Raw genomic sequence first — 15000 nt, 5'->3', positions numbered from 1 at the left:
TATATATATATATATATAGTGAGCTGTTGGAAAATATTCAGCTTATAATTATGTAGAAAACAAAGCATTTATGAATAAGTTTGCAGTTGATTTATCTATATATTTATTATTACTTAATAAAAAATAAAAATAAAAATATTTATTTTTGGGTTAACTGTTGTTAGCTAAGTCGGCTGATGTTGAGAGAGAAGTTAGGTTACTTTCATCAATCCAACATCAGTAAATATTTCTTGAAAATGCGGTCGATTCCTTGGTACTTCATGACCATCCAAAGATACTTCATGCTGAAGATCAATGTGCATGACATCGAGGTTTTCAAGGTCTCCCAACCATAGAGCAAAACACACAGAGTACAAGGGTCTTGAAGACTCGTACGATGGTTCTGCACCACCGGATACTCTTGTTTGAGAGAATTATGACTTCATTTTATAAGATTTTTTTTTCCGTATACCCCAGTATGTCGGTTGTACCCGTCCGTACAGTTTTAAATGCTTAGATTTTTTCCAGACCCAGTGTCTTTAAAAAAAAAAATAATAATAATAATAAATAAATAATAAATGATATAATAATTATTATAATAATCTTCAAATAGTTCAACATCAACATCACATCCATTGAGTAGCAGTTACTACAGTCCAGTTCTTCCAGCGCATTCCAGTTCTAAAGTCCATTCAGAGTGCCGCCAAGCAATTTCATTCATCTGTGAAACTACTTTGGTAGCAAAGGGGCTATAACATATTTTACTTAAGTTCTTCCGTACCGGGTTATACTTTCCATTTTATCCAGGCTGCCACCAGGCTATTTTATTCACATATGACACCCTCTGGTGAAGGAGACTGATGAAGTGGAGCTATGACACTTCATACACCTTGAAGTGTACTAGGAATGAGTGCTAAGTGTCCTCTTCGTTTCACCGAGTTAAATATCATGAGTACAGAACAAAGATGACTTATTTTTTTATTACACAGATATTCGAAGCATTTTCAGAATTATCCAGAATGTGTCAACGGAATCGCACGTTTTCTAGAAGTCTGTACAACCCCCGGGAACCTTCCGCCAAAATTCAAATCTCCGTTCGATGAATAGTTGGAGACCTAGGATCCGATCAGTTAGGGCTTTCTTGGGAATGAAACCCAACTGCGAAGGACGTTGGCTCGCTGGGAGGGAATGTCATGCCAGGAATACTCTGCAGGGTTGTGTGGGTGAGGTGAGAGTGTGTAGGGTGGTTGAGGGGTAATGGACGTAGCCGAAGAGGTAGGATATGAAGTAATATTGAAGAATAAAATGTATATATAGATTAGAGCAGGGGTTCTTAAGCTAGTTAGCTAATATTCCTCTAGTATCTCCAGGGGGTGGTGATATCCCAAAAGGCGTGCTTGTAAAACCATGGGGTATTAGCATCCCCAGAAGGTGCTAAAACCACTTTTAGGGGGTGCTTGAATAGGCTGCTTCTTGTAGTTATGTAGCAACTGTAGTTTGTATAACCAGATGTTAAGGGTGCTATAGTACCTAGCCCTAACTGTAAGGGGTGCTGATGTCGGAGAAGATTAAGAAGTACTGTATAAAGGATAAGAGGATTAGAATATTTCAGTGCGGAGGGAGCCTGTGAGGTGCAGGAAAAATGAATTGATTCGGTTAACTCCTTCGACATGGGTGGGGCTTCTCTCAGCAAAATAAAATCGCCTGGAGGCATCCAGAAGAACCGCCGAAGTCGTAAAATGGATCAAAAGAATTAAGAAATGACAACTATTTTGGTAAGACGAAAGAGTTCGTGTGTCTAACTTCACTGGAGGTCGAGGTGACTTTGAGTACTTGCGGACGCAGACAGGCAGCTGCCCTTCTGCACGAAGGCACGCAAGCATGCTTGGCACTCTCCGGCATTAGACCCTCAGAAAGATCATGCCGCACTGAATCGTCGACGTCCATGTCGAACTTCCTGGGTTATTCCTTTGCGAACTCCTTCAGGACACCAGACGGGATGAATTTCGACATAAATAGACTCTCGGTCGATCCCAACCTCGTTCAGCAGTCAAAGTTGTAATGATATAGTGAGATGTGTGGCACAACTGAATGAAGAGTTTGCTGGCGAATTGAAGGGGTCAAAATTACGGTGCTACTATAGCGTGAGGTCTACCGCCATATGTCGCCCACCCAGGTGCAACCTGAGGTCTATCGCGTGGCCCGCGTTCGTCCGGGACGCTCCCCGCACCTGTCCATCAAACATGTGTCCTGCCCAAATACATAAAAAACGTGACCTGTCTACGTGACTTGACATAACCTAACCTAACCTTACCTATTTGTGTCATTCATAGAAAATGTACGAAGTGCGTATCGCTAGAATAAATGTATGGAAATATATGATAACATGTTTAGTTTTACCTTTCTTCCTTTAGTATGAATGTAATTAGAAATCCAATTATCTATCTAAGTCATTCCTAGGATATGTACAAAATGTGTGTTTATCGCTAGAATAAATGTATGGAAATGGTAGACCTCACGCTATAGTGCTGACGGCACCAAAATTACTCTTGTCTACTTCGGTTACTAGGAGTGAGACCACTGACACATCATTTTTTGTACTTAACAGTTCCTTGGGTCGACCCGTATCAAGGCATAAAAAGGCCACAACTTCAAAGAAAATTATAAAAGAGTGACTTTCGGCACTGGGATCGTATATAGTACCACAAGAACACCCGGGATGCCCGTAGCCCCCCCGCCCTCTCTTCTCTCTCTCTCTCTCTCTCTCTCTCTCTCTCTCTCTCTCTCTCTCTCTCTCTCTCTCTCTCTCTCTCTCTCTCTCTCTCTCTCTCCTTCTCTCTCTCTCTCTCTCTCTCTCTCTCTCTCTCTCTCTCTCTCTCTCTCTCTCTCTCTCTCTCTCTCTCTCTCTCTCTCTCTCTCCCTCCACCTCACTCTCTCTCTCTCTCTCTCTCACTTTTTTTTACCTATGTCCTCATCTTTAAACCTATGTGAAATCCAAAGGTACTTTAGTGGTTTCAACCTGGGATTCTGGGGGTGAACCGTAATTGAAAGAATATCAAGTAGACGAAGTTTGTTATTGCCTTATGCCCATAACCAATCGATTGATCGATGGGGAAGCGGGGAGACACGGGGGAAGGAGGGACAGTGTGTCGGTGGTCTGTTGACTGCAAAATGTATTGAAGGGGTACCACGTAGTTTTCAAAACACCATGGTTTTGTATTCCGCTATAGAATATATGTATATATATATATATATATATATATATATATATATATATATATATATATATATATATATATATATATATATATATATATTGCAAGCAATCACATCACCGTGATAAGAAAATGCAAAATAACCACAGGAGAAGAGAAACTTGTAGACGGTAAGTACTTTCGTATATTACATCTCCAGACTCTGATGATGTAATATACGAAAGTACTTACTGTCTACCAGTTTCTTTTCTCCTGTGGTTATTTCGCATATATATATGTATATATATATATATATATATATATATATATATATAAATATATATATATATATATATATATATGTGCAGAAAAAGAGAGGACGGGGAGAAATCCCTTCGGGCTGCGTCAATTTTTTTTTCTCATACATACTTCCTCACCCTCCATCCCCCACCCACTCCCCCTCATGCATCACAGCATCATCTATACACAACCCCTCTCCATTCACCCCCATCTTCTGTCCTCTTCCGTCCTTCCTCCACAGACATTCCTCTCTTTTGTAATGCCCCTTTCACCCCATCCATCCATCTCATCCTAGGACGCCCCCTCATATTCACTCCTTCCACCTCTACCTTCCACACTTCTTTTACTAATCTTTCTTCACTCATTCTTTCCATGTGTCCGAACCATCCCAATACTCTTTCATCAACCCTATCTCCCAGTTACCTTTCCACTCCTGTTCTCCTCCTCACCTCCTCATTCCTCACTCTATCCAGCCTAGTAACCCCTATCATACTTCTCAGACATTTCATCTCAAACACATTCAAACTCCTTCTCTCTTTCTCTCTCATGATCCATCTTTCTGCCCCATACAATGCTGTTGGCACAATCACTCCTTCATATAGTCTCCTCTTAGCATCCATTCCCAGATTTCTCATTACACTTTTCAATCCACCAAGACATTTACTCGCTTCTCTCAATCTACATTCTACCTCCACCCCCAGTCCTCCCTTTCCTGCCACATTCGCACCCAAGTATCTAAAACTATCCACTTCCTCCAGTCTTTCACCCTTAATGCTCACTTCCAGCCTGCTGTCACTCTCTCCCCTTGTACATCTCATCACCTTACTTTTACCCAAATTCATCTTCAGATTCCTTCTTTCACACACCTCAAACACTGTCACTAACTTCCTCAATCCCTCCTCTGATACTGCTACAAGCGCAGTGTCGTCAGCAAACAACAACTGGCTCACCTCCCACTTTTCTCCATTTTCTTTAATCATCTCCAACCCTTGCATTCACCTCTCGCACCACCCCATCCGTGTAAAGATTGTAGAGCCAGGGCGACATAACACATCCCTGACGAAGTCCCACCTTTACCTCAAACCATTCACTCTCTCCATTTCTAATCCTAACACAAGCTCTACTACTCTCGTAAAAACTCTTGACTGCTCTTAACAGCTTTCCTCCTATCCCATATATCTGTAGTACCTCCCACAGTGCCTTCCTGTCTACCCTGTCGTAAGCCTTTTCCAGATCCATAAAAGCCCAAAAAAACATCCTTACCTTTTCCTATAGCTTTCTCACATATCTGTCTTACCACAAAAATATGATCTACACAACCCCTACCTGTCCTAAACCCACACTGTTCCTCACCAATTACTCCCTCTGTTCCTCTCCTAATCCTCTCAATCAAGACCCTCCCATAAGCCTTCCCAACTACACTCAACAAGCTGATCCCTCTGAAACTACTACACTCACACTTGTCCCCCTTTCCCTTGTAAAGCGGAACTATACAGGCACTCCTCCACTCCTCCGGCACTCTACCCTCTCTCCAACAAACATTAAATAGCCTCACCAGCCAGTCCACCATAACTGTTCCTCCTTTTTTTTTAGACATTCTGCATGGCCTCCATCCAGACCAGGTGCCTTACCTGCTCTCATCATCTTAACAGCTGCTTTCACTTCATCCTTTCCTATTTCTCCTCCATTTTCCTCACTCATCACTCTCATTTTCTTAGCGCTTCCCACTTCAACTACCTTTCCCTCCATATCCTTCACATTGAGCAACTCCCTAAAATACTCTGCCCACCTTCCTCTCACTGCCTTCTCTTCCATTTTCATCTCTCTATCTGCACCTTTTACCTTTTCTTCTCTAATTGATTCGCCTCCTTTTTCTCTTTTAATTTCCTTCCAAAACATCTTTTTATTGCTTTCAAAATTTTCCGTCATACTCTTACCCCATTTCACATCTGCTCTCCTCTTTGCTTCCTTTATCTTATGCTTAACTTAACTTCTCTTTACTTTGTACCTCTCATATGATTCCCTCGTCCTAATTTGCAGCCAATCTATGAATGCCTGCCTCTTCTCTTCTACACATTTCTTTGCTTCCTCATCCCACCACTCACTACCCTTCCTTCTATTTCCTCCCACCCTCCTTGTTCCACATACCATCTTTGCACACCTTATGACTCCCTCCTTGAACCATCCCCATTCCTCCCCCACTCCTAGTTCTACTCTATTCTTTACTCCCTCCCACTCCTCTTTCAGCTTCTTCTTATACTCACTTTCCTTTTTTTCCTCATTTAAGCAGTTCACTCTAAGTACCTCCCTACCTTCTGTCCTTTTCCTCTTTCTCCACCTATTCTCTACTCTCATTTTACCCTCCACCAGAAAATGATGATATTCCCCTACTCTCTCCCCTTAGAACATGTACATCCTTAACTCTTCCTACCATACTCCTGGTCACCACTATATAGTCCATTAACGCTCTATCTGCCACCCTTCCATCCACCACCCTCTCCCATGTGTATTTATGCTTGACTTTCTTCCTAAACACTGTATTTGCTATCATCAACTCTCTTTCAAGACACATCTCCACCATCATGTCTCCACTACGATTTTTACCTGGAACTCCGTACTTCCCAATCACTCCGTCTATTGGTTCATTTCCTACCCTAGTATTAAGGTCTCCCAATAAAACTACATTGACATTTCTCCTTAATCCCTCTATGAACTCATTTATATCTACCCAAAAATCCATACGCACTTACAAAAACCCACATCTCCCTTCCCAGCTTCACCTTTGTCCACATCAATCTTGATGAAACCTCCTTCCACTCCACTACCCGCTTACTTAACTCTTCACTTACTAGTATAGCCACCCCTTCTCTCCCTCGTCCCCTCTTCACTCCTGAGTATCTCCCAGCTACACTCCCAAACTCACAGTTGCCCTTTCCTTTCATTTTAGTTTTACTCAAAGCCAGCACATCCATCTTTCTTCTCATGTGCATACTGCCTATCTCTTCTCTCTTACTCTCATCTGTACCACATCCACGCACATTAAAAAACCCAAACCTTAGGGTACTGGTTGGAAAACTCCCAGACCCTCGTATGCCTTTTTTTTTTTTTTTTTTTTTTTTTTTTTATTTTTTTTTTTTTTTTTTTTTTTTTTTTTTTTTTTTTTTTTTTTTTTTTTTTTTAGGAATGTCCCTTTTTAGGGCTACAGGTAGTAGGACTCATAATTCCATTCCCGTCCCTTTTTTGTCGCCTTTTTCGACTCAAGTGGAAAGACTTGGTGATAGCATTCTCTTCCCCCACCACAGGGTCGGCCAAAACAGGAAATGAATATTCAGAGAATGGTGCAGGACAGCAACAAGGGGTTGGGGGACAGCATAACGGAGGGACAGTCGTAGTATAAAAGTGTCATCATTTCTCTATTCACAGAGTTTTCCTCTTATCACAGACAAAATGATGTGTGGCTCTGGTCCATAGGGGCGCCCCATATAGACCCTAAAGTATCAACTACATGCTACTTTGCCACAATAACATGCGGCCAAAACCCCAATGGAGAGATATATTTCCAAAGTTCATGGGTGATGTTCATATACATGCTGCGTATATATATATATATATATATATATATATATATATATATTTATATACATATACATATATATACATATATATATATACATATATATATATATATGCATATATATATATGTATCTATATATATATATATATATATATATATATGTGTGTATATATATATATATATATATATGCAGAAAGATAACTAAAAACAATACGTGATCCACAAATTTTGCTGAAGATGTGAATTACACGAAAGTGCATGGGAATTACTGTTTTCTTCCGATTTCCTTAGTGGTTACCAGCAATATATATATATATATATATATATATATATAGATATATATATATATATATATATATATATATATATATGTATTCACTTGGTCTTTGGATCACGTGTTGGACTCGTGATCGACAGCTATTTCCCTCCTGGAAGAGAGCTCAGAGCTCGTAGGTCCGATCTTCCCCGCCCACGAGAGTCAGAGTAACGACCCGAAGCGTAGCGGTACCGAAATAATTTCGGCCCTGGGCAGGATTCGAACCAAGAACTACGGGCCATTATGGTGACAGTTCAGCGCTCTACCAACTGCACCATCGAGTCGTGTGTGTGTGTGTGTGTGTGTGCGTGTAAATATGTACATACACATATATACATACATACATAAATACATGCATACACACATATACACATGTATGCGTGCATACATACATCCTCGATCAATTATGCCCAAGTTTATTTCTTTATTTCTTCATTTATGAATTTATTCATTTTGTTTGTTTGTTTTTGTGGTCCTAGTGCAAATGAGGCTTGGTTCTCGCCGGTCTGTCTTTACACTTTTCTTGATTATCTAACTTTCGTCGATCTCAGTCCGACACTAAAGAAGCAATATTGACGTATCTACTAAAAGCACAAAAGTGCTTTGAAGGACTTTTCGGGAGTCAAGAATTCTGCAAACCCAAACATGAGCGAAGACTTGAAAGGAAACGGTCGCAACACAGCATTATGTCGAGGACATTGCACAAGACTCAAGGTAGCTTGATCAGAGTGATGCTCATCTCAGGTGCTCAGTGTAGTAGACCGCGGGGTGGGGATGGGGGTAGGTGATGTTGTCATAGGTTGAATTTCGGCTAGGCAGTAGCTGAAGACCTTAGGAGAACTCCTGGTCTTCTGTAGAGTTTAGTTCAAAATCCGAAATAAAAGATATTAATGAAATATCAGCCGAGATATATTCTGGTCAATGTTCTTGTTCAACCCACGACATTACAGTGTTCCACCGGAATAACGGTGGAAATCTGTCGCCCTTGTAGGCTCCAGCTGAAGTCTGAAAACCGAAAACAGTAACGAAAGAAACCTATGTCAAGTCAAAATGAACCATACGTGAAGATGTTGAACTAATTTCAATCTTGTGAGGAGGGGGGATGGATGGTTGGGACTTGTCATCGGGATAAAATCGTCTGGCCGCAGTCTTAAGGCGATTATAACTCCCTTATGATGGAATTTTGTAACTTGTATGGAGTAGTATAAGTTTAATCGTAATAAAGCCTACAACGAGCGTTATAAGAACAAAGGGGATATCTTACTGTAGTTTTAACGTCGACCATAGAATAATAAGATAAAGGCGCGAGTGAACCAATGGGTACAGGGAGTCCGTATCGTGTGAGGGCGGTTAACTGAAATGGATGACATACAGAGGTCCTTAACCCATTCTACCCTATGTACCCATTCTTATGCCTTACTGTTCTTGACTCCCGAAGAAGACTACCGTAACATTGAATAGTATCGCTTTTGCATCCACTAAATTCCATTAGATTTCGTCTCGTGGACCTCGTTGTGAACCTCTGTGTGACCTTGGCGGTCCTGGACCATACTAGTGATCTATTACCAATGGACAGAAGCATACAACGAAAAAACCAACTGACCAATCATAAACTTTAGAACTACGTAAGTACTGCACATGTAGGAGACGCGTTTCATGTCCGTAGGTATGGTCAAAACTTGTAAACGAAGAAGAGAACATTCCATTAATTGAGAGAGAGAGAGAGAGAGAGAGAGGGGGGGGGGAGGGGGAGAAAGAGAGAGACAGATAGAGAGAGTCATACATAAGAACATAAGAATGAAGGAGACTGCAAGAGACCATAAGGCATACACTAGGCAGCTCCGTATCCATCACCACCTGTCATCCCCATCCATAAAGTTGTTTAATCGTTCCTTAAAACAACTGATAGTTTCAGCGCTTACTACATGGTTGCTAAGTTTATTCCATTCGTCGACCACCCTATTAGTAAACAAATTCTTGCCTATTTCCTTTTTTAATCTAAATTTGTCCAGTTTATAACCATTACTGCGAGTCCTGCCTTGTTGTTTTGATATGATGACCTTGTTTGCATCCACTTGAACACCTCTATTAGATCACCCCGCACTCTGGGTCTTTCCAGATATGGAAACTTACTCGATCTATTGATCACTAGCCGCGAAAGCATGGTAACTGATGTAGAAGTCGGTGAAACTGTTGCAAATAGCGATCACAACTTAGATTCAAACTTCTAATTTTTTTTTTAGAATAGATACAGTAAAGCTCAGTTCATAGGACTACGTCAGGAGCTTCAGCTTCCAGATTGGGAGGCAAAATTAAGCGAAAGACCTGTAGATCAGATGTGGGAAATATTTCAAAATACGTTCACTAAGATGATTCATACTTACATTCCTTTTAAGGATAGACGTCCCCCAAATCAGGCTCGCCCAAAGTGGCTCGACAAAGAAACTGAAAAAAGTATTGCTAAAAAGAGACAGGCTTGTAAGAAATATAAGTGCTCGGGTACATCTAATAACTATGAAAGTTATGTATTAACACAAAAGACAATAAAAAAAAGAAGACAATACGAAATGAACACCGCTGATAAATCCAAAGAGAACCCCAAAGAATTCTATAGTTACATTAGAGATAAAAAGGTTGTTAGGAATCACATTGGTCCACTATTATCTGCTGACGGTCAACTTGAATATTCAAATGAAGGAATGTGTAATATTTTAAACAATTATTTTAGCTCGGTATTCGTAAACGAAACACCTCAAAGTGATCTCTAAACTGAAACCTGTGAAAAGTCTAAGGTAAACTTACTACGGTAATTATAACAAAAGAAAAAATTAAAAGGTGTATAGATAAACTCAAAGTTAATAAAACACCAGGGCCTGACGGTTGGCATCCAAGAATCTTAATAGAAATGAAAAATGAGATTGTTGTTCCATTAGAAATTATTTTCAAGAAATCCATCATATCCGGAGATATCCCAAGAGAATGGAAGCTAGCTAACGTTACTCCCATATTCAAAAAAGGCGACAAAAAGAAACCAAATAACTATAGGTCTATAAGTTTGACTTCAGTCGTAGGAAAATAATGGAAACTATCATCAGAGATGCTATCGAACATCATTTAGAAAGTAACCGTTTGATAAATGATAGCCAGCATGGTTTCAGACGGAAACGTTCTTGCATGACTAACTCGAATTCTACAACACAGTTATCTCGAATGATGACAAAAGAAACAATATAGATTTATTTTATATTATTTGTTTTTGTTTTGTTATCATTTGTCTGTTTGATTTTCATTTATCATTAGTTAAATTTTACCAATGTGTTACGACATTAGTGCACTCTAATATATCTAGACTTTGCAAAAGCTTTTGATACCGTTCCACACGAAAGGCTACTTACTAAATTAGCTTCGCACGGAATAAGTGGTGGCCTATTAAGTTGGACTAGTAATTGGTTGAATGGTCGAAAACAGAGACTTATTTTAAATGGAAAAACTTCTAGATGGAAAAATTTTACAAGTGGAGTTCCTCAGGGTTCCGTTCTTGGGCCACTTCTATTCATAGTATATATAAATGATATAGACCATGGACTAAAATCTACTGTTTCCAAATTTGCTGATGACACAAAACCGTGCGGAATGGCAAATGATCATTGAAACCAATTAGATATTCAAGAAGATTTAGATAAATTACAGCAATGGTCTGAAAAGTGGCTAATGAAATTTAACACAAGTAAATGCAAGGTAATGAACATAGGTAAAAATAACAGTAAGTACGATTACAAGTTATTTGGAAATTCGTTAACAAAAGTGGATAGTGAAAAAGATCTTGGCGTAATTATCAGTAACGATCTCAAATCACCCAAGCAGTGTATTTCAGCCTCTGAGAAAGCAAATAAGATTCTAGGACTCATTGCGCGATCTTTTGATTTCAAAAGTCCATCACTCATTAACAAGCTATATAAATCGTTAGTTAGTCCACATTTGGAATATGCTGTTTCCGTATGGTCACCGAATCTCATTAAAGACATTGACAGACTGGAAAAAGTACAACGGCGAGCCACAAAACTGATTCCAAATATCAAAAATAAATCATATGAAAATCGACTAAAACATATGAATCTGTTTTCACTAAAAAAAAGCGTAGACTCAGAGGTGACTTGATACAGGTCTTTAAAATTCTAAAGGTAATTGACAACATCAAAAATGACAAAATTTTCACATTGAATGAACATCAAACAAGAAACAATGGTCTCAAACTGTCCGGAAATAGATTAAATTTGGAAGTAGGTAGAAACAACTTTGCCAACCGTATAGTTAATGAATGAAATAAACTTCCTGCAATGTAGTTCAGTTCGAAGCTTTAAGAGTCATTTAGATAAACACCTAAACAAGATGTTGTAATGATTATAATTTATTTTATATTATTTGTTTTTGTTTTGTTATAAATTGTCTGTTTGATTTTCATTTATTATTAGTTATATGTCAATTTATTATTATTTACTATTTACCTGTTTGTTTATTATTTAACTATACCTATGCATTTATTTATGTATTTTTTTTATTTACATGATTATAGTTTTATTTATTAATTTATTATTATTATGACCAAAAGGTCTCCTGTCGGCATGCTCCACCTTTGTAATCCTTAGTGTAAGTTAAGGTGCCTAAGCCTCTCTTCGTAAGGCAAATTTCAGAGTCCATGTATCATTTTGGTCATTCTTCTCTATACTGATTCTAGTACTGATTCATAACTCAGTAAACTATAATCAGTAAACTATAATGAAATCCAGCCTACATTACATTTTTCAATAAACTTGCTACTCATGTTCATGCACAAATAAATGCAATCTGCAAATATTTTTAATCTTAATCAAATAACTTTAAAATCAAGTTTGTGTTCGAGACTACGCCTCCTACCACACACACATACATACACACACACACACACACACACACACACACACACACACACACACACACACACACACACACACACACACACACACACACACACACACACACACCAAAAAAATATTAAGAAAACTCGAAACAACAGGATGGAAGATTTCTTGCACGGGAGAAAAATGAGGGTGGTACTAAGAAATAAAAACTCGACCTGGGAAGAAATGATAATTGGAGTCCCACAGGGTTCTATATTAGCTTCAATAATGTTTGGTATGTATAAATGACATGGATGAAGGTGTGGAATGTTATATGAACTTCTTTGCAGATGACGCAAAACTGCTAAAGAAAGTACAGAAAAAGACTGAATTACTACAGAGAGACCTGGACAACGTCTGGGAATGGAGCTAAAAGTGAGAAGTGAACTTCACCATCAAGAAATGTAGTATAATGGAGTTTGGGAAAAATAAAAAAAAAAAGAATATCAGGGCAATATAAAATTGGTACAAAGAAAGTAAAAAAGTTAGCTTGGAAAAGGACCTAGGCGTAATTATTAACAAAGTCATGTCACCAGATAAGCATATAAATAAAATAGTCGGAGAAACCTACAATTTACTAAGATCAATAAAGGTGGCTTTTAATTACTTGGATGAATTAATGGTAAAAAAAATATCAGTCACACTGATAAGAGCAAGATTGAAGTATGGTGCAACACTATGGACACCCAGTATAAAAAAAAAATAATAATAATATATATATATATATATATATATATATATATATATATATATATATATATATATATATATAAAGAATTTAGAAAGAATCCAAAGAGCAACGACAAAGATGGGAAGCACTTTCAAAATTGACATACGAACAAAGATTGTCTAAAATGGAACTACCAACCCTGGAAGAAAGAAGAGAAAGAGGAGATCCACTGGCTATTTACAGAATCATGAAAGGCATGGAAGTCCTTGACAGAAAATACTTATTAAAATGGGATAAAAGAAAAACAAGAGGACATGAAAAAAAACTCAAAAAGGATAGTTTTAGAAGAGATCTGAAAAAAATTCCACACACAGTGGAACGAATTGGACGAAACAATAGTGTGTGCAAAAAACATATAAGAATTTAAGAAAAACTAGATGCTGAGAGATACCATGATAGGTCACTACAAGCATAGCTTCCCTTCCTGTATAATACAGCTAGGTAAACACACACACACACACACACACACACACACACACACACACACACACACACACACACACACACACACACACATACATATACACGCACACACACACACACACACACACACACACGACTCGGTGGTGCGGTTGGTAGTCTCCGACTGTCCTTTCGGCGGTCCGGGTTCGAATCCTGCCTCGGGCTGAAATAATTTCAGTATCACTGCGCTTCGAGTCGTTACTCCAACTCTCGTGGGCGGGGAGTTGGGTGTGTGTGTGCGTGTAAGGTCACAGCATTACCCATAGATCGGTCATACGAGCTCTGAGCTCTCTTCCAGGAGGGAAATAGCTGTAGATGACGAGTCCAACATGTGATCCAAAGACCAAGGTAAATCACTCACACACATACATACATTTATATGCACACACACACACACACACACACACACACACACACACACACACACACACACACACACACACACACACACACACACACACACACACACAGCTCTGGCCTGCCACTACGGAGGTCCGGGTTCGACTCTCGCCCGGGGCTGAAATAATATCAGTATCGCAGCGCTGAGGGGTGTTACTCCAACTCTCGTGGGCGGGGAGTTGGGTGTGTGTGTGTGTGTGCAAGGTCATAGCATTACCCATAGATCGGACTTACGAGCTCTGAGCTCTCTTCCAGGAGGGAAATAGCTATCGATCACGAGTCCAACACGTGATCCAAAGACCAAGTGAATACACACACACACACACACACACACACACACACACACACACAAAGAGAGAGAGAGAGGAGAACATGACGTTGGTTGCTATGTATCTATTTGTATAAATATCAGTATGTTATTTGTGGCTCCCTCTTGGCCGGCCACTTCTGCCAGGACCATGTTAAACTTAGAGAGAGAGAGAGAGAGAGAGAGAGAGAGGAGAAAGAGAGAAAGAGAAAGAGAGAGAGAGGAGATCGAGAGAATGTCATCATCGATGAAGAGGATAAAGCGGATATCTCTCTCTCTCTCTCACTCTCTGTCTCTCTCTCTCTCTCTCACTCTCTCTCTCTCTCTCTCTCTCTCTCTCTCTCTCTATCTCTGTCTCTCGATTTAATTAGATAAGATCAAGTGATTTTCCGGTACCAGTACGATATTATTTCTATGTGTGTATGCAAATTAGGTGCTGTTAAAGTTGTTAATGAAACACCATTCATTATAGAGAGTGATACATTTCATATCACATTAGACACATTTTACGTGACTATTGTCTTCTTTTAACTTGAAAAGGTTTTGACTGGCCGTTTTTCCATAGAAACATTCCAACTCTAACGAATCCACAGTAGCTGGTGGTAAATGTCCCCAGTGTGATACAGGTTTGCGGAACGCCCAGCTGCCAGATGCGTTGTATTAGTTCGCAAATATTGCGGAACTACATTCAATGCATTGAAACAAAGATCAAGCTTTCCAGAATTTTGCTTCTACAGTGTTCTTCAATTCCTTTGAATGAATTGTTTCTTTGTGTAATTTCTAATTGTATTCCAATATATG

The 15000-nt window shown here is 39.2% G+C and overlaps 1 protein-coding gene across 5 annotated transcripts in view; it reads left to right on the top strand.

The window, feature by feature from the left end:
• LOC143032337 (uncharacterized) overlaps positions 1-15000 on the top strand; it is a 463022-nt gene that overhangs the window by 252980 nt on the left and 195042 nt on the right. The gene's annotated exons all lie outside the window — the stretch shown is intronic.

This window comes from Oratosquilla oratoria, chromosome 13 (assembly GCF_046742065.1).
Source record: "Oratosquilla oratoria isolate Oo_2021 chromosome 13, ASM4674206v1, whole genome shotgun sequence".
Lineage (NCBI taxonomy): Eukaryota > Metazoa > Arthropoda > Malacostraca > Stomatopoda > Squillidae > Oratosquilla > Oratosquilla oratoria.
Note: the sequence above shows the minus strand (reverse complement) of the source record. Positions and strands in the feature narration are given on the sequence as shown.